The 26,214-nt window shown below is 43.9% G+C and overlaps 1 pseudogene; it reads left to right on the top strand.

The window, feature by feature from the left end:
* Positions 1–3,355: 3,355 nt before the first annotated feature.
* On the top strand, positions 3,356–5,103 carry LOC136122024 (tigger transposable element-derived protein 1-like; annotated as a pseudogene).
* The last annotated feature ends 21,111 nt before the right edge of the window (positions 5,104–26,214 follow it).

The raw sequence follows: 26,214 nt of genomic DNA, 5'->3' as shown, positions 1-26,214 counted from the left end.
TTAAATTGCTTTCTGATAGGTACTGAGAGCTGCAACTTGACCTTCTTAAACCCTTCTCACATGTAAAAGTTAAACTCAGATGACAGTCCCATCTTGAAGCCTCCCTTTTCCCCTGAACCTGCTGCTAAGCAATACTAATTGTAAGGTCGGATCTTAGCAAACGGCACCACAAAACAGAGGAAAGCTTCGAGTGAGCTGTATTAGGGAGCGCTCCCGGGCGAGGTTCACTGGTCCGAGAGAAAGGGGCCAGAGAAGTCGCATCCGGGCGAGGGTCGGGCAAGATTTTATAGGGGAAGAAGGGAAAGGGGTGTGGTGAATCTGGGAGGGCGCAGGGTATTCCTTATTTGGTGGTCTTTTCGGGTATCCTGGGGGACCGTTAGTCCCGCCCCTCGAAAGGCGGGAAGGCTGGGCTGGGTTCAAAGTCCCCAGGTCAGTTCCTGGAACTGGGTGGTCCGGAATGTCTCCAGGGCAGTTTCTGGAACTGGGTGGTCTGGAGAATTTCGTTCTGATGCAACCTGTGAATCTGACTGTGTTCCCCTGCCTCGGGCCCGTTGGCCTTACACTAATTGTTCCTTCTTCCATGATCTTTAATACTTAATTCACAAACTTATTGTGGCATTTTCACATGTTACATTATTTAGCTCTGTGCATCTATATATCGTCCTTGCAAAAGAGCAATCTCCCAAAGGCAAATTTAAATCTTATTTATCTTTACATCTATGATGACAAGCAGAACATTGGACACATGGTAGATGCAAGAAGATTTTGCTCACTGAATTGAAATTTAGTTGAGGGTCAGTGTTGTGAGTAGCAGAAGCTGCCTACAAGAGGTAATATGGAACAGAGTGGCGAGGGCTTGAGCTCTGGCATTAGAGAAACCTAAAGTCAAATCCTAACTCTGCACCTAACAGCTATGATGCAACTTTAGACAATGTTATTTAACCTCTCAAAAACTATTTTTGCCCTTGTAAAATGGAGATAATTATCCCCATCCTGCTGGATTATGCTGCAAATTAAATGTAAGGCATGCACAGTACTTGGTACACGATGAGTTGTGATGACCATGATAGTTGCAATGACCAGATGCCCCTGGATGCCTCTTACTGGTTCTGTGTGCCCATCCTCCAGCCTCTGTGTGCTTCAGTCCTAATGGATGACACCCACAATTTTCTCTCAGGGGAATACTTTGGGTTACTGGAAGAGCTCTGTCCTAAACACAGAAAACCTGGAGATTGGAGTACTTACGTTTGTGGCTGTGGCCAATAACTGGTGTAGGAGTGTACGAGCCCAACTCCCTTGCCTGTGGGACAGATAAACACAGAAGTTTAACCTGTGCTCTCAAGCTCCCCTTGGGACCAGGCTAAGGCAGGGGCATCACCTATAATCACACCCTGGCTTGGTTTCTTCCCTGTTTCCTGTCATTCTTCCCTACTCTCCTTCTGTCTTCTCCTGGAATCAATGACTTAAGCAATTATGTGACATAAATCCTTGTCTCAAGGTCTGCTTCTGGGAATCCGACCTAAGACATGAGTACTCCCAAAACAGAAATTATTATTATAACCCAGAATGGTTTAAAAATGAATATAAAAAATTGCTACCCTAAAAATATCTCCCTGTTGTCAACTTCCACCTACTTTTCCTATCTTGCCCTCACTGCATTTTACCTTTTCAACATGTTCATCGCAGGGAACAGGAGAACCAGCAGGCTTATTTTTTTCTTTTGATAAAACGTATGTGCATCCATATTCTTAACTGGGTGACTGCCTCTTTAGAGCTGGTTTGCTCAGTGCTCAGAATCTTGAGGGTGATTAACAAATGTAAAAAATAAAACAATGTTAAGCAATGCCTCAGAAATGGGGAAGACGCCTTCCATGAAAATCTTGTCCAAGAGATCCAAGAAAACAGAGGAGTCTATTCTGAGACTGGCAAATTCCGTCACATCTTGAGGACATTTTCCCCAGGGGAGTGGGTGATTCTGAGGGGTAAACTCATTTCACAATGTGCCATTTTGCTGAGACCAATTTTCAGTCACATGCCACAGAATTTCAAAGAACTACTACTGAGCTCTTTGAAGATATTTTTCTTTCACCAAAGCAGGGTTGGGCAATGCTATCACTTAACCATGAAATGATATCTCTCAACTTCAAATGCAGGCTGTGCTACTTACTACCTGAGTGACTTTGGGTAAATTAATCTTCCTAAGCCTCAGTTTCCTTTTCAGCAAACTTGGAAAAATAACAGTCTTTACCTGCTAAGGTTACCGTGGATCCAGTGAACTGATGTACATAAAACATGTAGTTCAGAACCTGGTCCAAAATAAACACAATCCAAAAGTTAGATATTTCTTGTTGCTATTATTGTTTTTCTTGTTGCTTTAACACTTTCTTTCCCCTACTCTTCTAAAATGAACAAGGAAAACAAACCTAACTTGACAAACCTGGGATATCCCTGCTGGACAAAGAAAGCTTAGAGGATGGGACAGTAATTATTAAGGATGAAGGGCCATCAAGTAGGAGACAGAACAGACTCAATCTGTTTGAAGGCACATAGAACTAGTAACCATTTATGGAACTCACATGAAGCTCCTTCATCTCAATATGAATAGAATTACCAAATAGTCACCATTTCCCCACACTGGAATGGAGTCCATGGGAGATGGTGTGCTCCCTCCCACTAGAGACTTTCAAGCCGGTACTAAATGACCACTTTCTGGGAATACAGGTGCACCTCGTTTAATTGCACTTCCCTTTATTGCACTTTGCAGATGTTCCATTTTTTACAAATTGATAGTTTGTGACAACACACTGCACTAAGCAAGTCTAACAGCAGCCATATTTCTTTTCTTTTTGCGGTACGCGGGCCTCTCACTGTTGTGGCCTCTCCCGTTGCGGAGCACAGGCTCCGGATGCGCAGGCTCAGCGGCCATGGCTCACGGGCCCAGCCGCTCCGCGGCATGTGGGATCTTCCCGGACCGGGGCACGAACCCGTGTCCCCTGCATCGGCAGGTGTACTCTCAACCACTGTGCCACCAGGGAAGCCCACAGCAGCCATATTTCTAACAGCATTTGCTTACTTTGTGGCTCTGTCCCATTTCAGCAATTCCACAATGTTTCAAACTTTTTAATTATTATTATACTTGTTATGGTTATCTGTGATCAGTGATCTTTGATGTTAACATTGTAATTGTTCTGGGGCACCATGAACCTTACCCATACAAGGCAAATTGAACTGATAAATGTGTGATGTTCGGACTGGTCCACCAACCCGCTGTTTCCCTGTCTCTCTCCCTCTCCTTGGGCCTCCCTATTCCCTGAGACACGACAACATTGAAATTAGGCCAATTAATAACCCTACAATGGCCTCTAAGTATTCAAGTGAAAGGAAGCGTTCCACATCTCTCATTTTAAATCAAAAGCTAGAAATTAACTTTAGTGAGGAAGGGATGTGAAAAGCTGAGAGAGGATGAAAGCTAGGCCTCTTGTGCCAAAGTCTAGAATTAAAAGGAAAAGTTCTTGAAGGTTTATTAAAAGTGCTACTCCAGTGAATACATGAATGATAAGAAAGCAAAACAACCTTATTGCTGATATGGAGAAGGTTTCAGTGGTCTGGATGGAAGATCAAAACAGCTACAACATCCCCCTAAGCCAAAGCCTAATCCAGAGCCAGGCCCTAACCCTCTTCAGTTCTGTGAAGGCTGAGAGAGGCGAGGAAGCTGCAGAAGAAAAGTCTGAGGCTAGCAGAGGTTGGTTCATGAGGTTTCAGGAAAGCCATCTATATAACATGAAAGTGCAAGGTGAAGCAGGAAGTGCTGATGTTAGAAACTGCTGCAAGTTATCCAGAAGATCTAGGCAAGATAATTAATGAAGGCTACACTAAACAACAGATTTTTAACGCAGATGAAACAGCCTTATATTGGAAGATGCCATTTAGTACTTCATAGTTAGAGAGCAGAGGTCAATGCCTGGCTTCAAAGCTTCAAAGGATAGGGTGACTCTTGTTGGGGGCTAATGCAGACGGTGACTTTAAATTGAAGCCAATGCTCATTTACTATTCTGAAAAGTCTAGGGCCCTTAAGAATTATGCTAACTCTATTCCGCCTATGCTCTATAAATGGAACGACAAAACCTGGATGACAGCACATCTGTTTACAACATGGTTTACTCAATATTTTAAGCCCACTGTTGAGATCTACTGCTCCGAAAAAAAGAGTCCTTTCAAAATATTACTGCTCACTGAAAATGTACCTGGTTACCCAAGAGCTCTGATGGAGATGTACGAGATTCACAGTTTTCATGCCTACTAACAAAACATCCGTTCTGCAGCCCAAGGATCAGGGAGTAATCTCAACTTTCAAGTCTTATTATTTAAGAAATACATTTCATAAGACTATAGCTGCCCTAGATAGTGATTCCTCTGATGGCTGGGTAAAGTAAAACTGAAAACCTTCTGGAAAGGATTCACCACTCTAGATGCCATTAATAACATTTATGATTCATGGGAAGAGGTCAAAATAGCAACATTAACAGGAGTTTAGAGAAGTTGATTCCAACCCTCATGGATGGCTTTGAGGTGTTCAAAACTTCAGTGGAGGAAGTCACTGCAGATGTGGTGGAAACAGCAAGAGAACTAGAATTGCAAGTAGAGCCTAAAGATGAGACTGAATTGCTGCAATCTCAGGATAAAATTTACACAGAGGAGGAGCTGCTTCTTTGGGATGAGCAAAGAAAGTGGTTTCTTGCGATGGTGAAGATGCTGTGAAGACTGTTGAAACCACCACTAAGGATTTAGATTACATAAACTTAGTTTATAAAGTAGTGACAGGGTTTGAGAGGACTGATTCCAATCTTGAAAGAAGTTCTACTGTAGGTAAAATGCTAACAAAACAGCATTAGCAGTGCATGCTAGAGAAACTGAGAAATCGTTCATGAAAGGAAGAGTCAATCAATGCAGCAAATGCCACTCTTGTCTTGTTTTAAGAAATGGCCACAGCTACCCCAACCTTTAGCCACCACTACGGCGATCAGTCAACAGCCATCAACATCAAGGCAAGGCCCTCCACCAGCAAAGAAATTATGATTTGCTAAAGGCTCAGATGATGGTTAGCACTTTTTGGCAATAAAGTATTTTTTAATTAAGGTACGTACACCGTTTTTTAGGCATAATGCTATTGCACACTTAACAGACTACAGTATAGTGTGAACATAACTTTTACATGCACTGGGAAACCAAAAAATTAGTGTGACTCACTTTATTGCAGTATTTGTTTTACTGAGGTGGTCTGGAATCAAACTGAACCTGCAGGTATGCCTGTACTATATATATATATATATATATACATATATATATATATATATATATATATATACACACACACACACATACATATAAATTCAGCTTCTTTTGGTTTTAATTGGTTGCAATTTGGTGCAATTACAAAGAAGTTAAGCCAAGAGAGAATACACCATAAGGTTACTGGTTGTCTTATGAAAGCCATGAATAGGAATGCAGACAGGACCCCACTGCCATCATGTATATGTATTTCTTCCATCACTATGTGCCTGCTTTTCTCTTCCCTCTGGCCACAGAAAGGCTTCCTCTGCCTCAGTTTCCATGACTGAATGTGAACCTTAAAACTTCCCCAGTTTTACACCTTACAGGCCAGATACCCAAAATGGTAGGTGATCCAAAGTTCTCTGGTTGTCACAAATCCTAATTCCTGTGGAAGGAACTATGCTCCATTCCACTGCAATCTGGACCAGACAAATGTGGCCATGGGTCAGGATCCCACTATATTAACACTGTCCTTCCCACAGTAACCATGGAAGAGAATGAAAGAAGGAGAGACGGCGTCCCAGAGAAGAAGGCAGAAGTTCCTAGAAGTGGGAAGAGAGCCACAGGGTACTTCTGGACAGACGAAATAACAGGTATTCACTATATGCTAGAATGGATGAAAAGTGGAACCAATTTCCTTTAACTATTTTCTATTCCTGCAATTCTATCAGTCCAGAGTAAGACTTATTCTCGCAATTGATTCAAAGTAGTGATTAGTGTAAGGTCGGATCTTAACAAACGGCACTACGAAACAGAGGAAAGCTTCAAGTGAGCTGTATTAGGGAGCGCTCCCGGGTGAGGTTCACTGGTCCGAGAGAAAGGGGGCCAGAGAAGTCGCGCCCGGGCGAGGGTTGGGCAAGATTTTATAGGGGAAGAAGGGAAAGGGGTGTGGTGAATCTGGGAGGGCGCAGGGTATTCCTTATTTGGTGGTCTTTTCGGGTATCCTGGGGGACCGTTAGTCCCGCCCCTCGAAAGGTGGGAAGGCTGGGCTGGGTTCAAAGTCCCCAGGTCAGTTCCTGGAACTGGGTGGTCCGGAATGTCTCCAGGGCAGTTTCTGGAACTGGGTGGTCTGGAGAATTTCGTTCTGATGCAACCTGTGAATCTGATTGTGTTCCCCTGCCTCGGGCCAGTTGGCCTTACATCCCGACATCTTTGGTGTAATGGGGCGGCGTTCTGATCTCTGGCTACTTCATGCTGAATGGGGGCGTCGAAAGGGGAGTTGGGCGACCAGAGGTCTGAGGCTTAGGGGAGACCAGTGGGGGGTTCTGTAGGAAGCAAGGTGTAAGGACCGAGGAGCATTTGGTTTGTGGCCACCCGAGAGACTTCCTCCATGCGCCTGCAAAGGAACCTAAGAAAACAGGGTGCAAAGCATGCTACGAAGAGGGTGCGGTCCGGTTTTGAAAAAGGGGTGTCAAAGAGTCCGTCTCTCGGCGCGCTGAGGGCCTCTACGACTTGGGGGCAGGAGTGGGAAGGGGAGGTCCCGGTATCGGAGATAGGCAAGAGGGAGGCCAGGTTTAGGCGGGGGAAGAGGTCGAGGGAAATAGCTGGGTTTTCAATGAATAGTAGGTGGAACTCCTGGATGCGGGAGGGGCCCAGGAGGGAGAGAGACTTGTGGCCTAGGAGGTCGGCCAGCCGGTGGGAGGAAAACACGGTTAGTGGGTGGGCCAGAATCAGTTTGTTTGTTTGGTCAGTTCGGCTGACGCTGCTAGGGCCCGAAGGCATGGTTGCCATCCCCGAATGGTTGGGTCTAGCTGTTTGGAGAGGTAAGTCACGGGGCGGTACGAAGGCCCTACAAGCTGGGCAAGGAGTCCAGTGGCTATTCCGGCCCGTTCATCCACAAAAAGGTGAAAAGTTCGGTTTGGGTTGGGCAGAGAAAGGGAAGGAGAAGATATCAGAGCGTTACGGAGGGTGAGAAAGGCCTGTCGAACGGCGGAAGGAGAGGTGAGGGGTCCTTGAGGGGTTTCTTTAGCGGCTAGATATAAGGGTTTAGGGAGGAGAGCAAAGTTCGGGATCCAGTGTCGGAAAAATCCTATAAGGCCCAAAAAGAGAATTTGTTCCGCTGTTTCCGGAGGCTGGAGTTCACGGATAATCCGGGTGCGGTCGGCTGTTAGACCTTTTGTGGTAGGGGTAAGGTGGAGCCCCAGGTAGGTTACAGAAAACTGAGCCTTGGCTGGGGAGACCCGATAACCTCGAGAGCCAAGGTAATTGAGGAGATCTGGAGTATGTTGTCTTGAGAGGTTGAGAGACGGGCTACAAAGGAGGAGGTCATCTACATATTGAAGGAGTGTGCTGGGGGTAAGGGAGCAGGAAGTGAGGTCCCGTGCCAGCGCCTGACCGAAGAGGTGAGGACTGTCGCGGAAGCCCTGGGGAAGAACTGTCCAGGTGAGCTGACGTATGAGTATCCGGATCCGTCCAGGTAAAGGCGAAGAGAAAATAGGAGTTGGGATGTAAGGGGATAGTGAAAAAGGCATCTTTGAGATCCAGAACCGTAAAGTGGGTTGTGGATGGGGGGATATGGGAGAGCAAGGTGTATGGGTTTGGTACTACTGGGTGGAGAGGAATTATGGCCTCATTGATTAGTCGGAGGTCCTGGACCAGGCGTTAGTCCCCAGAGGCCTTGCGGACAGGCAGGATGGGAGTTTTGCAGGGAGAGTCCGTGGGGATGAGGAGTCCCTGGTTTAGGAGTCTGGTGATAATAGATTGTAGGCCCCTAAGGTGAGTCTCAGAGATGGGAAATTGGGGCCTTGATGGAAATTTGGAGGGATCCTTTAGGCGGATGAGGACGGGGGAATGGTTTGTTGCTATTATGGGCTTAGAAGTATCCCAGACTTGGGGATTGATTGGGTTCAGTGTGATTGGAAGAGGGGGATAGGAGGGGGAGGGTTCTAGAGACAGGCCAAGAAGAGGAAGCAGGAGTTGGGAGGAGGGGACCTTAGGGTCAAGTCTAACCAGCTGGAGGGAGGCCCCTAAGTGGAAAAGGACATCTCGGCCTAGCAAGCGAACTGGGCAGGATGGTATGACTAAGAAGGAATGAGTAAAAGGGAGTCCTTCGATATGACATGGGAGTGGACCTGTCTGGAGTGGGAAGGATGGTTTGTCATCAATACCCATGACCGAGATCTGGGAAGGAGAAACTGGCCCGGAATAAGTAGGTAGGACCGAATAGGTAGCCCCCGTGTCCACCAGAAATGAGATGGACTTACCCGCAACCTGTAGCGTTACCCTGGGCTCGGCGAGGGTGATGGGGGCCTTCGAGTCCGGGCACCATCAGTCGTCAGCCAACCCCAGTAGTCCGAGTGGTAATGCCGTTGGGTCGGCCTGCCCCCCACATGGAGACGCTGAGGGAGGGCCAGTCGTAGGGCAGTCACTCTTCCAGTGGCCCGTTAGCCCGCAGCTGGGACAGGGCTCAGAAGGAGGTCGGGGATTGGGACATTGGCGAGCCCAGTGGCCTTCTTTTCCGCATTTGAAGCAGGCCCCCGGCGGGGTTGCCTTTTGCGGACCCGGTGGATGCTGTGATCCATGGGAGATGGCCGGCCTTAGGGCGGCTACAAGAGCTTGGGTTTGGAGGGCCACCTTCTGGTGCATCCGAGCCTGTCGGCTGGATTCTGCCAAATCCTCACGGCCCTTATTGACTTTAAAGGCCATTTTTACCAGATCTTGAATAGGGGTTTGAGGGCCGTCTTCTGCCTATTTTAATTTCTTTCAGATGTCCGGGGCTGATTGGGTGATAAAATGGGTGGCTAGGACCGCTGCCCCTGCCGGGGTTTCGGGGTCCAGCCGGGTGTAGAGAGTTAAGGCAATTAAGAAAGATAGCTGGATTTTCGTTAGGTTCTTGGGTTATCTCTTTCAGTTTTTCAAAATTGACTACCTTATGAGCGGCGGCCTGCATGCCAGCCAGGAGGCATTGGATCATGAGGTCGCGTTTACGGCGGCCATCTTGGCCATCCTGATAAGTCCAGCCTGGGTCGGTGCCAGGTACGGCAGTGGCTCCGACAGGCATGGAGTTGTCGGTAAGGTGAACCTGATCTGCATGGTTTCGGGCAGCAGTTTGAATTCTTTCCCTCTCGTCAGGGGTCAGAGTAGAAGATAGGATCACAAAGATATCGTGCCAGGTTAGAGCGTAAGCTTGAGAGAGAGAGTGAAATTCTTTGATGTAGCGGAAGAGTCGGCAGAAAAGGAGCCTAATCGCTTTTCTATTTGAGAGAGATCTTGGAGAGAAAAGGGAATATGAACTCTAACTAATCCTTCCGCTCCTGCTACCTCCCTCAGAGGGTAGAGGAGATTTGAATCTTGGGAGTCGTGAGGGCGTGTATGTGCACTAATTGGCGAAGCTAGGGGCGTGGGAGGAGAAACCACCGAGGGAGGCGGGGGACAGAGCGGGTTCGGGAGGAGGAGGGACCGCCTCAGGGAAGGGTGGAGGTTGGAGAGGAGCTCTGGAGGGGGGAGAGGCGAGAGATTCGGGAGGGTCGGCCAGTGGAGAGGGGTGATCGTCAAAGGAAATTAAGGGCTTGAATGTAGGAGATGTCTGTTTGGCAAGAAGGATCTGGGAAGTGGGACAATCGATGCAGAGGGAAGGACGGGAGCGCAAATACCAGAAGGCCTGAACATAGGGGACCTCGGATCATTTGCCCGTCCTGCGGCAGTAATTATCTAGATCACGAGGATGTTAAAATCCAAAGTCCCTTCAGGAGACCATTTGGATTGATTGTCTAGAGGATATTGTGGCCAGGCCACAGTGAACAGAAAATAAGCCGTCAGCGACGGAGATCTTGGGAGAAACCGCGGGCTGTAAAATTGACTTAGGAGACACCCCAGGGGCGTCTTAGGATCTGGTTTCGATTGTGAGGTTCCCATGACCCCAGTCTGTCCCTGAGTGAATGGAGAGGGAGAGAGGCGTCCCTGGTCTCATTCTCCAATTCACGGCAGGTCGGAGGGCGGTCAGGCGATTGGGACGTCTCCACAGTGGCCCGAGGCCCGGAGAGAGGACGGAGGAATCCCTGACGCGGCCGCGATTAAGGACAGGGAGTCCGGTGGGCAGGGACTCTGAGGGTCGGAGGGAACAAGGGAGGGGGACTTACCCCGTTTTCTGCCGGATCGGGTGGATGAGTAGAGGTTCCCTGGTTGTCTCCTGGGGGAGGGGAGGAGCAGCCCGCGCGGTAACCCGCGGGGCTTGGTACCCCTCCCGGGTTTCGGCACCAAACGTAAGGTCAGATCTTAACAAACGGCACCACGAAACAGGAAAGCTTCAAGTGAGCTGTATTAGGGAGCACTCCCGGGTGAGGTTCACTGGTCCGAGAAGTCGCGCCCGGGCGAGAGTTGGGCAAGATTTTATAGGGGAAGAAGGGAAAGGGGTGTGGTGAATCTGGGAGGGCGCAGGGTATTCCTTATTTGGTGGTCTTTTCGGGTATCCTGGGGGACCGTTAGTCCCGCCCCTCGAAAGGTGGGAAGGCTGGGCTGGGTTCAAAGTCCCCAGGTCAGTTCCTGGAACTGGGTGGTCCGGAATGTCTCCAGGGCAGTTTCTGGAACTGGGTGGTCTGGAGAATTTCGTTCTGATGCAACCTGTGAATCTGATTGTGTTCCCTGCCTCGGGCCAGTTGGCCTTAACAATTAGTTTGAAAAGTTATTCTGAAAAACTAAAAATTATGAAAATCACTCACTTATTTCTTCAAATTAACAGTAAGGAATTTAGCCATATGAAGGCATCCGCCACATTTCATTGAATATAACATACCATTGATTTTTAAAACACACCATGTTTTATGGAATACTAAGAAAGAAAAAACATGCCAAATGTAGTTGTAAGATGTGATCAACTGTAAAAAAGTATCCCAATTTCAAAGACGTTAAATGAAGATATGCGCATCTTAGAATCGATGAGATATGAAAAATGAGTTTGATAATTCTGCATGCTTTGACATAGGCTCTCTGCTTTCCCTTAGTTAACAAATGAGGTTTGAGTCAGTTAGGCAAACATTTAATGAGCGTATGATAGGCACTGTGATAAGCAGGAGGGATGCAGAAATGCTTAGGAAATCCTCACTCTCTTCTAGAAACTGATAGGGTGAGAGGAGACAGCCATAGAAACAAATAATTGCAAAAGAGATGCACATGATAATAAGCATCCTTTACGGTTTTGAAATGCAAGAAGATCCTTCCTAGTTTAGGGCCTTTTAATGCTGTTCTTTCTGCCAGGAATGCTTCCTCTCCTTTACCAGGCTAACTGCTATTCATCCTTTGATCGCATACCATTCACTTCCATAAGAACACACACACAAGAGCCCTGTTACTACCTTACAATGACACAGTTCTTTTCCTTTAAAACTCTTACCCCCACTGTACCTGAAATTGTTGTTGGCCTCCCATAAGCTGTAAACTCTATAAAGGTGGAACTTCGACTTGCTTAGTATTGTAATTCCAGCTTTAGCATGGGAAGGGTATGTTGGATGAATGAATAACTTCAAAACTTGAAAAGTAAATACTTTTATGTTTCTTTTTGGCTTCTTTTCTATTTAGCTGGAGAAATTTTTTGCTCATTTTCCAGGAATACCTGAATGTACATGCTAACAACATGCAAAGATATTTTGGAACAATCCCTGTGAAAACTGAGGACACTGGGCACTAAAGGGGTTCAGACACAGGCAAGCTCTCGTCTGGTAAGGGGAATCAGGGAAGGTTTCATGAGGAAGTAGAATTTGATCTAGGCTTTCAGGGATCTCAGTAGGTAAATGTTGGGGGAAGGCATTCCAGGTTGAGGTACTGCAGTGATTCAGGGCCAGAAGTGGGAAGATAAAGGCGTCTCTGGGGAAAAACTATTTGTCAAGTTTTCAAGTTAGAAAGGTAGGCTGAGGATGGATTGAGGGAAGAGGTGGATTTAGCATTAAGTTAATGATGCTTAAACTCCGAGCCCTTCCCATGCCTCAAGCAGCAGCCTTAGCTGCCTATGGAGGCCTCCTCGCAGTGGCCTGGGACTGCCCTTCCAGAAATACCTCCACATCCACCTGTGCTCCAGCAAACTTGCCTCTGGTGGACCTTCATGAGCATCTGGACACCATCTCTGATTCTAAGAAGAAGAGATGCTGCTCTTTGAAATCCAGAAGGAAAGTGCTGCGAAAGGATGCGTATTGAATACCTGAGGAGCGAGGCCAGCTGCTGCTGCGGCAGCTCTGGAAGCCAGGACAAGAGAGATCAAAAGAACAGGCTTCTCCAAGGCCTGCCCTGGGGTGAGAAGCACCTTCTGAGATCCTGCAGAGGAAGTTACAAATGCAGCATTCCCAAGATGACGTTCTGAAACAGAAAACCCACTTCCAAATAATTACAAATTTCTATCACCCAGGTTGGAGGAAAAATAAATGTTCTCTATAGAAAATTATATTATAAAATTGTTGTCATATGAAAAGATGATCAAAGAGCATGCAACCAAACATATAGGCAAAGACTATCATAGAGGTGTAGTAGGCAGGAAATTAATGATAAGCCATTTCCTTGGATTTTGTGATGACTGTGATGTTTGTTATCTTTTAAAAAAAATTATAATGGGTGTGATTTCTTTTCTCATTTAGGATAAGTGTTCACTTTTCTCCCTAACTTTTAAGTCGTTATTTCATATTTTTCTTAAAGAGGGCTCCCAATATTATCTAAGCTTCAAGTCCCCCAAAGCCTGCATGTGACCCCAGTTGAAAGCCTTGTCTGCCCAGGGCTGAGATGGCATTTGGTCAGGAACAGAGGAGCAGAGAATATGCCAGCTGATCAGTTTTCATGCTGATTTGTATAAGAATGAACATAAAGCTTCATGTATCAGAGTTTGCAACTTTATCTTCCACTGACAGTGTTGATAATTCCTTGGAGATTAAATGCCTTCTTTATTTTTTTAAAAGTTTCCCTTCTAACTTTATGATTTTGCTGTGGGAATTTATCTGCTGATTCTCCATTTTGAAACAGAAAGACTTGCCTGTAAAGTATAACTGTTTTGCTCAGATCGAAGTTCCTTCCCTAGCATCCTGATGTTATTAATACATCACATCCATTTTATCCATGTCACTTTTCCTGCATTTGGCTACCAGCACAGATTAATAGTTGCCTTTGCATTATGCAGTGGAACTTAATTTCTATTTGAATGTTTAACACCATTGTAATGATTTTATTGCAATTAAGAATGATAAATGTTTCCCTTCCAGTCTCAGAATCAATATTCACAAAGTGGAGAAGATAGGCAGGAATGTGGCAGTTAGTAGAACAGGGGGCTTTCAAGGAAATGAGGGAAGATGGAGGGAAGCTGAAAGGTACTAGCAGTGATTAAGCGCCTACTGTGTGCTGGACACCCTGCTAGGTATTGCACAAAATAGAAATGGTAGTAGCAAAAGCCATAGCAAAAACAGCTAACATTCACTGCACATTTACTCTGAGGTGAGCACCTTCCATATGTTTCCTCAGTTGGGCTCCCGACTAATTCTAGGCTGAATCTGAGTCTCACAGAGGTTACTAAGTAACTTGCCCATAACCCTAAAAATGGTGAATGGAAGACTCAGGACTTGAATTCAGGTATAACTGCAAAGCCCCATAAATTTAATATTTATTGTATTAGTTTGCCATGTCTGCATATTACCACAAAACTACACCCACTTGTCATCTCGCAGTTCTATAGGTCAGATCTGAATGGGCTCAACTGGGTTATCTGCTTAGATTCTCACAGGCTGAAATCAAGGTATCAGTTGAACTGAACTCTTATCTGGAAACTCTGGGGAAGAATCCACTTCCAAGCTGATGCAGGTTGTTGACAGAATATAGTTCCTTGAGGTTACAAGAAGACAAAGGTCCCCACTTCTTTGCTGGCTGTCAGCCAGGGTCTGTTCCCAGCTTCTAGAGACCCTCCTCATTCCTTGACACATGGGAATCTCTATCCTCAAGCCAACAAGAGTGCATCGAATTCTTCTCACACTTGGAATCTCTTAGACTTCTTCTGCTGCTAGTAGCTGGTGAAAACTCTGCTTTGAAACGACTTGAAGTTAACTGATTAGTAAACTTAATTACATCTGCAAAATCTTTTTGTTGTTTAATGTAACATAATCCTGAGTGTGATATCTCAGGATAGTATTTACAGTCCTGGGGAATAGGGCAGAAAATCTTTAGGGGGAATTCTGGAATTCTCCCTACCACACCCATACCATCCTCTGTACCAGGTATATGCTCTGTCATTCAGTCTGACCACAACCTTGTCAAGAGAAATTAGTAGTTACTTTAGAACAATGAGAAAACCAGGACCCACAGCCAGAGTGACCACCGGGCAAGAGACAGTATGAAGGCTAACTCTACATCGCACATGAGGATGGTCTTCTGCATAGTATAGCACTTTCCAGTTGCCTCTCCATCATCATCCCTCACTGGGTCATGCACGCTCCAGCCACACTGAAGATGCAAAGATGTACCACATACTCACCTGTGGCGCTTTGTAGGTAAACGCAGTTCCCTCTAGAAGTTTACTCCGTTTTTGCTTGGCTAAACTCTTCCTTCTCCTTCAGCTCTCATTTAAATCTCCTTCCTTTGGGAAACACTCCTCACCACAAGGCTGGAGTAGAGGTCTCTCTTATACAAAAGCATCTTATACTTAACTCATTATAATATCACTTATCAGCCTGTACTGTAACTCCTATCTGCTTAGCTGTCTCCCCCCACTGAGGTAGTCCGCTTTGTTGCTGGTCTAGACATCTTCTGTAAGGCTTTAGATGATTTCCTTGTGGTTTAGGGTTTCTGAACAAGTCAATTCCCTTTGGTTAAAAAAATAAATAAAAAATCAGCCCTCAAAATAAAGGTGCTAAAAAAGTACAAAATGGCGTCAAAGAACCTTGCTTGTCCCTACAACACTTCAAAAATCCTGTCATAACCTTCATAGCGGGCACACTTCCATTGCTAACTGTATACACCTCTTCCTGTCTCCTATCCTTTTGATATAAATTTGACCAAAAACATAATCTCTAGGAAAAAATATATTTGGACCAAGGATTCGTAGATCACTTGTCTTTGGACTTCGTGGCCTGAGTTTATTTACAAACCAAACTAGAAACAGAAATGAACAGGAGAAATGATGAGAATCTATTTGCAAATGTGTGTCATTTCAATTAAAGCAAAATGCTAGAGAAAAATATTCCAATGGGAAAATGTATTAAACTCCTAATTAAAAGGGTTGTCTTCTTTTGAAAGTAATTATATTTCAGGAAGGTTATTAGAAGTTTGAGAGATAAAAACTAGGAAGAAAGAAAAGAATATTTAAAAGACTCAAAGAAAGAAGAGAAGAGACATCTAGAAGTAGAAAGATTAAAATAAATTCTTCACATCTAAGTACTGAACTTTTTAGCCATAGCAATAAAAAAATTATTCTGGTGCCATCTGGACACATTTTTACACTAATGAAAAATACATAAAAGAATTAGAAAATCATTAGAAAGCAGTAATCAATGTTTGAGTTCTGAGACCCAGAAAAGGAATAAGGCCTAGATGTAAGTTGTTTAGGGACAAGATAGATAGCAAAAGCAATCAAGTCTCTGAAGATGTTTCTTCTCTTCTCTAGCCACTTCAAATCTGCATTCAGTCAGGATTCCTCTCAAATGCCTCAAATACCCAATATAGTAGCCCAACTATATTGGGTTAGGCAAGCTTTGGGAGGTAAATCAAAACTTCACATGAGACGATCAGACCAACCTAGCACAGAAAGAAATAAAAGTTTAACAATTTCATGGCTAATTTGATCCCTAAAAGCAGCTAAAACTGGAAACTGAAAGTTTAAAATGAATTCTTGATCTAGCTTTTCCCAATTTTCCACCAAAATACCAATGAAGACACAGAAAAAGACTAGAGCGTAGAACACCCAAAAATCATGGTATTGGATACACTATAGCTAGAATCTGGAATCATTTGTCCCTACATTCAAGGCTGACAGAGCAAGATAGGGAAAGATCTACACATCTTGCCCCCTGAGCCTGCATAAGGAGGAAGATCTAAGTACCTCCTTATCTCAGTTTGAGTTCCTTGGATGCAACAAAACCCTGTTAACTTAATCTGAAAGAAATTTGTTAGAAGTAATTTTGAGGATCACAGAATCAGTGGAAGATTAGAAAACGAACAGGGCCTGAGACAGTGTCAGATGATAAATGAGAAACCTGCTGCTAAGCAGCAGCCGCCATAAGCCTCCTAGAAGAAGTCGGAGATCCCAGGCGTTTTCATTCACTTTCACCTCCTTCTGTTCCAGGAAGGGAACATTTGGAAGTGCCCGGCCTAGTTTGGAAGTTCTGCCTCTATCTAGGCTGAGAAAGACTGGAACCCCTGACGACAGTCACATCAGCTGGCGTCCAGTGATTTCCTGTCGCAAAGGGAATAAAACTCCAAAACTCCTTTGCATAGCCTACAAGGGTCTAAGTGACCCATTCCCAGTCACCTCCCCATCCTCCCTCCCCGGGCTCCAACCAAGAGTACTTCTCGCAGTCCCTGCCTCAGAAGCCTTGGACTTACTGTCCCCCCTTCTCAGAAAGCTCCTCCCCCAGGACATCCCCCAGTTCAACCCATGCCCAACTCCCTCTCATCACTTAAGTCTCAGCTGCAATGACACCTTCTCAAAGTGACCTTCTCTAACTACCCATCTCCTTTTCCACCTCCAGACATTCTCAATCACATTTTCTCATTTCCTTTCTAAGGAAATCATCGGCACCTAAAATTATTTATTTACTTGCTGACTTTACTTTTGTCTGTCTGGTCTGTCACCCTTTCTACAACAAGGGTAGAGACCACACCTGAGGGTAAAAACCGTATCTTTTCTCTCCAATTACATTTATATCCTCCACCTAGTGTTTAGACATAGTATGACATCAGAAAAAATTTAAAAGAACGTATGAACCAATATTGCAGCACTTACTACATTTCTCATATAATTAATGATGGATCTGTTTCTCGTGATGAACTGTGAAATTTTCCAGGGTAAGGACAGAGCCTTCCTCACCTCTATGCCCTAGTACCCAGCACAGGGCCCAGCTCACAGTAAGGTCCTCAACAAATGTTTATCAACCTGAATTCTATCTAGCCGTGGGCTCTTTCTTTATGAACTGCTAAGCAGGCAGGCTGTACCTAGAGAAAGCTATTTTCTATAATGATTCTAAATCAGACTTCATGAGATGATAATAGCTAGAATAAAAAGTCCTTCCCATGAAAGCTCTGAAAACAGTGCAAACATTCTCAAACATTTATAGCCCTGAAATTTCTCTTGCCCAGAGTCTTTCTCCAACAGCATGAATAAATGTAGCTGGGAAGTTTGTCCAAACTGTCAACAGACAAGCCAGGGACTCAGAGCGAGGGTCTCCTCCTGGACACTCCCTCTCGATGAAGGGCAAGACAATGAGAGACACCACCAAGAAAAAAATCCTCCAAGGAAACTGAACAAATATCTCCCCTGGCAATAAATAAATAGTTCAGCCAGGGAATTATAATTGTGTGTATAATGAAGCTCAGATTTAGGGCATAATTACACTCTAGAATCCATACAGTAATAAAAAGCTGCAGTCAGGGAAAAGAATGCTTGTTTGCCATGGTTTGACAGGCAAGCAACAAACAAGAACCACTTTTTCACCTTTTATTCAATAAAATCAGCATATTAAATATTCAGACTGAGTGTCTCCATTAAGCAATTCACTTCTACCTCTCCTCCTTCCTCCCTCCCCACCTCTTCTTGTTTTGTTTTCATCAAGTCAGGGAGGGAAAAGAATAAAACCAAGTCCGTGATGTGATTTTTAATGAGGCCACTGCTCAGAGGTTCTGCTGCATTCAGGAGCTGCCTCCCAGTCCAGGAGGTTCAGGGCCGGGGGCAGGGGCAACAGTTCGGGAAGGAGCCCAGACAGCAGGCAGACCACCATTTAAAATCAAATGTAACATGTTGGCAGGAGAGGCGGGCGGGTGTCAATAGGGAGAGAAGGAATCAGCTTACCCTACACCACACACCAATAAGAAAAGTCACCTGGCCTGAAAATATTTAACTGGATGCTCTAAGTGCTGAACTGTGGCTAATGAAACAGCTGACAACACAACATGGAGTAAAAGAGCCAGGGCAAAGGAGAGAAAGGTTAAAAGGCTGGGGAACTGGATTAGAATGATTAAGAGGGACTGACAAACATGGAGAATGCAATTGACTAATCTCTGAAAGATACTGAGAGGCGATATTTTCTTGGACAACCAAATTACTGCCTGCCTCTTTCTTTCTCTTCCATTTGGAAGAAGGTTTGGACCTCTCTTTTAATCTGCCTCGGAAGGAAGAGGTTACAAATCAACAGAAAGAAGCAGGAGATCTGGAAATGTCAGCTTCTCCAGAATGAAGGAAAACAACTGTCATGCTTCCTTCTCAGCCCTGGCCCCAGCCACAAGCTTTTACCTCAGCTCTGCCCCTGATGTTGATGGGCAGAGGTGAGGACATCTAGCAAGCAGGGCCTGGGGAAGCTAATCCACTCTAGCCTAGGAGGGAGTGAGGTCAACGGTAATGAACGATGGCGAGGCGGAATGAAAACTGCAGAAATTTATGAAGTTGTTTCTGCGCAGTAAGCAGATTCCAGATAAGTGGAGTGTTAATAAGGCAGGCGAGTTTTCAGCTGTGCCAGCTGCTGGGAAGATGTTGGCATGCTCTTAACCCAGTATTTATTGGATGTTGCTCACTGCTGTGACAGCACACACGCGTACACAAGCATGTTTATTCACAACATGCATAATTACCCTGTCAAAACACAGATGCAAATCAGAGTCCTGTCTCAGGAGCAGAGGGGCATGTCTAAAACCCAGAGCCCTTAAGGAAAACTCGGGAAGAGCTCCCTTTCACTAAAAGTAATGGATCCCTCCAGCCTGCCCTGAAATGGACTGTGACAGATTGACTTCTGCGAGGATGAAGAGGCATAAAGCGAGGATATGGGCTTTGTTTATGCAGAGCCTCATAAGGAATCCATCCTGAACAGGCTGCAGTATCCTGTAAATTTGGGAGGGTAAAACTGAATGGTTATTACATGTGATTGTGGGCTTTGAAGGAGCTGTACTGGTCTCTGAGCACCAGGTAAAAATGTATCTTGTAGAATGAGTGGCCATGTGGAACCCAAGAAGCTCAGTGACAAACTGAGCTCCTCTGAATGCACTTGAACACCTGAAGTAAGCTGCTGAAGATTCTGTAATCTGAGACAAAATGGCTCTTCACACGCACATAAAGAACAACAGGAAAACTAGCCAAGGAGATGACTTAGAAAAGCCATAGGAATTTTGAAATGGAAGAGGAATTTTATCCAAGAAGATCACTCATGATTAGGCGGGGGTGGGAGCGGAGGGGTGGACACCAACGTTTGGTGCCGACTCTATTGCACTCACTTCCCCCTGTAAGCTGTCCAGCCACCCCATTTTACAGAGGAGGAAACAGAGCCCAGGAGAGTTTAGGATGTGCCCCAAGTCCCAGCAACTGGGGAAGTAGCGGAGTCGAGATGAGCCACAGCTCCGGCTGAACGCCAAGCCTGCCCTCCTCCAGGTGCTGTCTCAGGTCAAAAAGGGATTTACTGAAGAGTCAGGCTGGAATCCTGGACCTAAAGTGGGCTGAGCTTCAGAAGCTAGAAATAAATTCAGACTGAGCAAGAGTCCTAGAAAGAACTGCTCCAAAGATGAATTCATGATATAAATTCTATGAGGGGTGACTGTAAACTGAAGTCCAAAGACCAGTTCTACTAGCCCCACCTGACAGCCCATCTCAGTGCTTTACAGCCACATGTCCACCTGGCTGTGGTCACATCGCTAGCGAATACAGGCTGTACCTGCCTGTGACCACCCACCACCCCAGCACCATCCGTTCTCTGATGTCCTTCCTGAGCAGTGCCCCTTGCATTCATCTTTTTTTTTTTTCCATTCCTTTCAACATCCTGATATTTTTAAGGTTCCAAAGTAACTCAAGGGTTATTTAATACATCATGCTTCCTAGTACCATTTGACACTGGTGGGAACTGCTGGAAATGCAACACCTACTCCCAAGGGGATGAATCTCTGTGAGTGAAATGAAGAGCCTGGGCGGGGAGGGGTGCAGCTCTACGCTGTGGAAGGGGCAGTGGATGAAAGTTCTAGTAGCCTTGGCTCTGCTACTATAGTACTGTGTGGCCTGGGGCACGTCACTTAACTTCTTTGGGCTTCCATTTCCTCAGCCATAAAATAAAGAGGTGGGTCTAGAACTGTGTGGATTTTTTAACCACTTGCACTGCTCTCTCTGGGGCCAGACAGAAATGGGGACGGAGGGCATTTTTGGTTGGCATAGTGACAAGGGGCACCTATCCTGTCTCAAGCGCCCAGGCCCCCGTCTGAAAGGTCTTTCTCTGTCCTGACATTCTAAGGATCCACTAGGGAAAGTACCATTGGATAACAGTGCCTTTCCCAGATTCCTCTCAAATCTTATCACGTGGCATCCAAAACGCAAGGCTTTTTATTGTCTGAGATAGGCTTAAAACTCAAGATAGAATATTTTAGAACAGACACTGGTCCAAAGTACACCCAGGACACCATCAGCTCAGACATCCTGAAGGCAACCAATCCTTTCAACCCACTACTCCTGCTGACAGGGGATGAGCATTCTTCTCTATAATTACCTCTCTGACTCCCCTGTTTCCTGGTCTCTTTTTCTATGCATCCTTTTGAGTTTATAAACTGCTTTCTTCAAACGCTTGGAATCATTATAAATGGCAAAAAGGTCTTTTGGATTTTTCAGGAGAAAACAAGGCAGATGCTCAAATGTTGGTGCCCTGCACATTTGAGGTCTTTCTGAGCCCACAGCTCCTGTCCCGCCAAGTGCAGCCTACAGGAAGGAAGGAGGCAGAGTGCGCTACAAAACAAGGCCGAGCAGACACACACATTCCAATCAACTCCAGGCACCTTTATTCAGCAAACTTCCTCCTAACTCTTCACTTACTGCCACCAGTGAATCCAAATTAATGATCTAGCCAAAATCTTACACTCTCAGAATCATAATTATGTTAATCTCTTTCTCAAAGCCTTCTGTTGATTCTCTGTATTTACATAAATTTTCAACTTTTTTTCCTTCACTCAATCCCTTTAATTTCCCAATCCTCTTGGTGTTGGCATTCCTACTTTTGTACATTTCTTCCCAGCTGGTTGCTATTTCTTCTTTCCTCTCTGGGTGTCTCCTTTCAACTATTACGTGTCCTCAACCCAGAATAATATTTCTGCAAAACTCTTAACACCTACCTATTTTCAGGAGCCCCTAGGGAGTAGGCATTCACCTCAGGAGCCTGAACTGCATTCCTACCAGCATCCCGATTTATCTGGGCCCACCTGGAAGTCTGGGGAAGTAAACCTTCCAGGTGGACGTCTATGGGAAAGATTTTTCTAACGGAAGAGAGAGTGAGGATCGCAATTGGGGAGGGGGTAGCAATCTCCCTAGACTGCCTCCTGGACCTGTTTTTCTTCCAAAGGCTTCTTGCCAGTGGGGAAAAATTTATAAGCAGTGGCTGTAAAATCTCCATCTGAAACAAAGATACCAGGCATCATTGTTGATTCCCAATGCATAAGAGAAACTCAGCCAACTAAACAACAACCTGGATCAGCCTCTATCTGGCCCAGAAGATAAAATAATGGAAGACATGATCCAATGGTGCAGCAAGGCATCTGGGAGCACATGGGACTCCATGGCAACTTCAGGAACAATACTGGAGGAATAGAGTCAGCACAGGGTGACTGGACTGAGGCCCTTGAGTTAAAATCCCCAACAGCGTGGCCCAGAGGGGAAACACCTGTGATCCTCAGAACATACAAGACCTTCCAGTGTTAGAGGCCACTTAGAGCCTGTTGAGGGTCATCCCAGCAGAGTGGGTTCCTGGGAGGATAATGTCTAGACCCTAACTCACAGGGTCTCTCTAAACAGCATCTGCATGGATTCTGTCTAAACAGCATCTGCATGGATTCCTCAACTTCCATTAAACACTCATTAGAGTGTTCAGAAAATCTATCCCTCTAACTAAAATTCCTCATGTTGCACACCAAGTCCATTTATAAAGGGCCTTTTAGTTGCTCAAAAGCAGCTCTTTACTTTCTGCCCACTGCTATAACTTCCTCCTTTCTCTAAAGAGTCTTCCTTTCACCATTTATTTTTTATGCTTCCACATCCTTTAGCACAAAAGATAAAACAGTACCACGGGGTATATACATTAGCTATAGGAATCACAGGACCTGAAAGGCAGAGTGTTACCTGGAATGGAAGTGAGAATGGGATGAGGTTGAAGTGCCATGAAAATCAAGTTTGAATTTGGAGTCAATGCTCTCTGCTTTGGGTTAGCCAATTTAGGCTTATTTGTTTAGCTGATGAATTTTAGAAAAATTAAAGACTGACTCACCATTACCTCAAGCAATGTTTTAACTGAGCAACCGTAATTATAATTTGTAAAAAAATGACTCATTTGTAGATTTCCTGTAACTTCACTCTGTGACTTGTTTACTACACAGAAGCACAGACTTCTGAGGTGGACTAAAGATTATTCCTTCAGGGTCCTTCCCTGCAGAGGAATCTCTCTAACTATATTCACAGGGGCCTCCAACAGCTTAAGTATGTTCAGGGATCATGCAACCAATTCCATCCCAGAATAAATCCAATTGTTAAAAAAGAACGTCTCCCTGATCTTGATTTCAAATATGCTTCCTCAAAACTACCACTGGCCTTAGCTCCGTTGAAACAACGTTAATACATATATATCCTCTGCCTCCTGAGAGCTTGTCAATTTTTTTAAAACAGCTGTCACATCCCTCCTAAGATACTTCTTTAGGAGAAACATTCCTTATTGCTGCAATCATTTCTCTTATTTCATGACTTCCAGACCCTTAACCACCCCTGGACATTCTCTGAACAGTTACCTAGAACAAAACACAGTACTCCAAGTCTGTGCTGGATATTGCACCTCAGCCAATGCAATCAGGCACTGCATCATTTGTGAGGCCACGGTGTTCTAAGCTTTATTCCAGTCTTTATTACCAGTACGTATAAAGGTTTCATAAAAAGTTAGTTAGATATGAAAAAGTGATTTCCAGAATGGGAAACACAAATGACCAAGCATCATACAAAAAAGAAAAAAAGATGTTCAACCTCATTACTAAGCAGGAAAATGCAAATTAAAACAAAAATGAAATATCATTTCACACTGATCAGATTGGAAAATTTTAAAAGTCTGATGATAGAAGTGTTGGCAAGGATGTTAAGAAATGGGAACTCATACGCTGCTAGTGGGAGTACCAATGGGTTTCACCACTTTGGAGAGAAAGTTGGCAACATTTACTAATGTTCAAGATACACATACCCTACAACCCAGAATTTCCACTTCTATGAGATTTCTACACAAACTGTGAACAGGTTCACAAGAAGTTTTGTCCATGTTCTAATTGTTAACATTATTTGTGATAGAAAAAAAGGGAGAAAAAAGAAAGAAAATAAGTTCTTTCAACAGAAGAATGGTTAAATGTATGTAACTATGCAGTGCAACACTATACAGCATTTAAAATGAACAGAACATGGACAAATCTTGAAACATAATGTTTAAAAAAAAAGTTATAGGGGCTTCCCTGGTGGCGCAGTGGTTAAGAGTCCACCTGCCGATGCAGGGGACAAGGGTTCGTGCCCCGGTCCGGGAAGATCCCACATGCCGCGGAGCGGCTGGGCCCGTGAGCCATGGCCGCTGAGCCTGCGCGTCCGGAGCCTGTGCTCTGCAACGGGAGAGGCCACAGCAGTGAGAGGCCCGCGTACCACAAAAAAAAAAAAAAAAAAAAAGAGGATTTGTACATTATTTATACATTACTATATAATGTACAACTATATTATACTATTTGTCAATTATATTATTATTTATAATATTTACATTAAGTTTATAATTATTTATACATTTGTACATTATATTATTTATATATTTTTAAAATACACCAAGTTGTACTTTGTACAGCGTTCTATAAGCACACATATATATCAGAGTATAAAAATGTGGGTGGAAAAGTATATACAAGTGACCTCAGAGAAATATTTACCTCTAGAAAGAAGAAGGAAGTTGAATAAGATCAGAACAAGAAAGGTCTTTGAATGTCTGTAATATTTTATATCCTTGAAAAAATCCTAAAGTAAATATAGCAAAATATTAACATCATTGAATTTAGATGGTATATAGTTGTCTAATAGTTTCTTTCTGCTTTTCAGTACATTTGAAATATTTCATATTTTCAAATAATACATAAATTTAGAAACTACAAAAATGTATAGTCAATATATAGATAAATCTATAATATCATTATCCTAAGGAAAACATGTTGATATTTCATTTTATTTTCATCTGAATATTTTTACATTTTATTTTGAAACAGTTTTAGGCTTACAGAAGAGCTGCAAAAATACTAGAAAGTGTTCATGTAGTCCCTTCACCCAGTTTCCCCTAATGCTAACAATTTACAGAATCTTAAGGCAATTGTCAAATCAGGAAATTAACATAGGTACAATATCATCAGTGAAACTATCAACCTTATTTGAATTTTGCCAGTTTATTCTCTATTGCCCTTTTTTCCATTCCAGGATCCAATCCAGGATCCCACATTGCATTTAGTTGTATTTCCTTAGTCTCCTCCAATCTATGACAGTTCCTCAATCTCTACTTGTCTTTCATGGCCTTAGGACTTTTGATAAGGTTGTCTCTCGTTTTGGGTTTGCCTAGTGTTTTCTACTGATTAGACTGAGGTTATACGTTTTCATATTACCACAGAAGTAAGGCTGTGTCCTTCTCAGTACATCATTTCAAGGGGTGCATGATGTTGATAGGTCTTATTACTGGTGATGTTAACCTTGAGCATATAGTTAGGGTGGTGTCTGTTGAGTTTCTTCATTGTAAAATTACCGTTTTCCCCTTTGTAATTGATATATTGGGTTAGATACTTTGAGATTCTGCTAATATCCTATTTCCTCTGCAACTTTCACCCACTGGTAGTAACATCCATGAGTAGATTCTGCCTGCAACAATTATTACTGTGGTACTTGACTCGTGGTGATTTTTTTCACCTCATTCATTCTGTATATATTAACTGGAATTCTTTTGTAAGAAAGCGCTATTACTTCTCCCACACTTATTTATATATTCAATTATAAACTTTGGATGAATATGGTTCAATGACATTTATTTATTCTATGGGTTATAATCCAATACTAAAATTGTTTTCCATTGGTCAAATTGTTCCAGCTTTAGCCACTGGGAAATCCTTCAGGTTGGTTCTTATGTCCTTTTGACATTTTTTAGACACTTCTGATACCATAATGCTCATCTTGTATTTTCCCTGCCCCTGCCCTGGAATCAAGCACTCGTTTACTGAACTCTGGTTTCTTTTATTGAAAGATGGCATTTAAAAAACCAGGATCACAGTTCTGGGTATACTCATGTCTTCCAAGGTTTGGGTGATGGAGCAGATTACTCTTAGACCCTCTCAGTGGACAAAGTTTGGAAATATACATGTATGTTTAACAACCTAAGCATACACACATATGTATATTAATTTTTAGATCTGTCTTTATATATATTTACACATATATGTGATATAGACTCATATTTATCTGTGTGTATACATATATATTCATACTGATACCTCCAATTCTAATGTAATAGCAGTGTCTATCCTAGCCTTCCTCACTTCCCTGTTTGTAATTCTTTCTCCACCAGTAAGATACCTGACTCTCATTATCTACAATACAGTCACGTATTTGTTCAGTCCTAGGATACACACAAGGTGGTTACAGAATTGCTGAAATGTACCTCTGTGAGAAACAGATTTATTAACTACAATACAGTATCTGTGTACAGTTCTTGTCTTTAGTCC

Source organism: Phocoena phocoena, chromosome 4 (assembly GCF_963924675.1).
Source record: "Phocoena phocoena chromosome 4, mPhoPho1.1, whole genome shotgun sequence".
Lineage (NCBI taxonomy): Eukaryota > Metazoa > Chordata > Mammalia > Artiodactyla > Phocoenidae > Phocoena > Phocoena phocoena.
The sequence above is the reverse complement of the archived record's forward strand: the minus strand, read 5'-3'. Positions and strand labels throughout refer to the sequence as shown.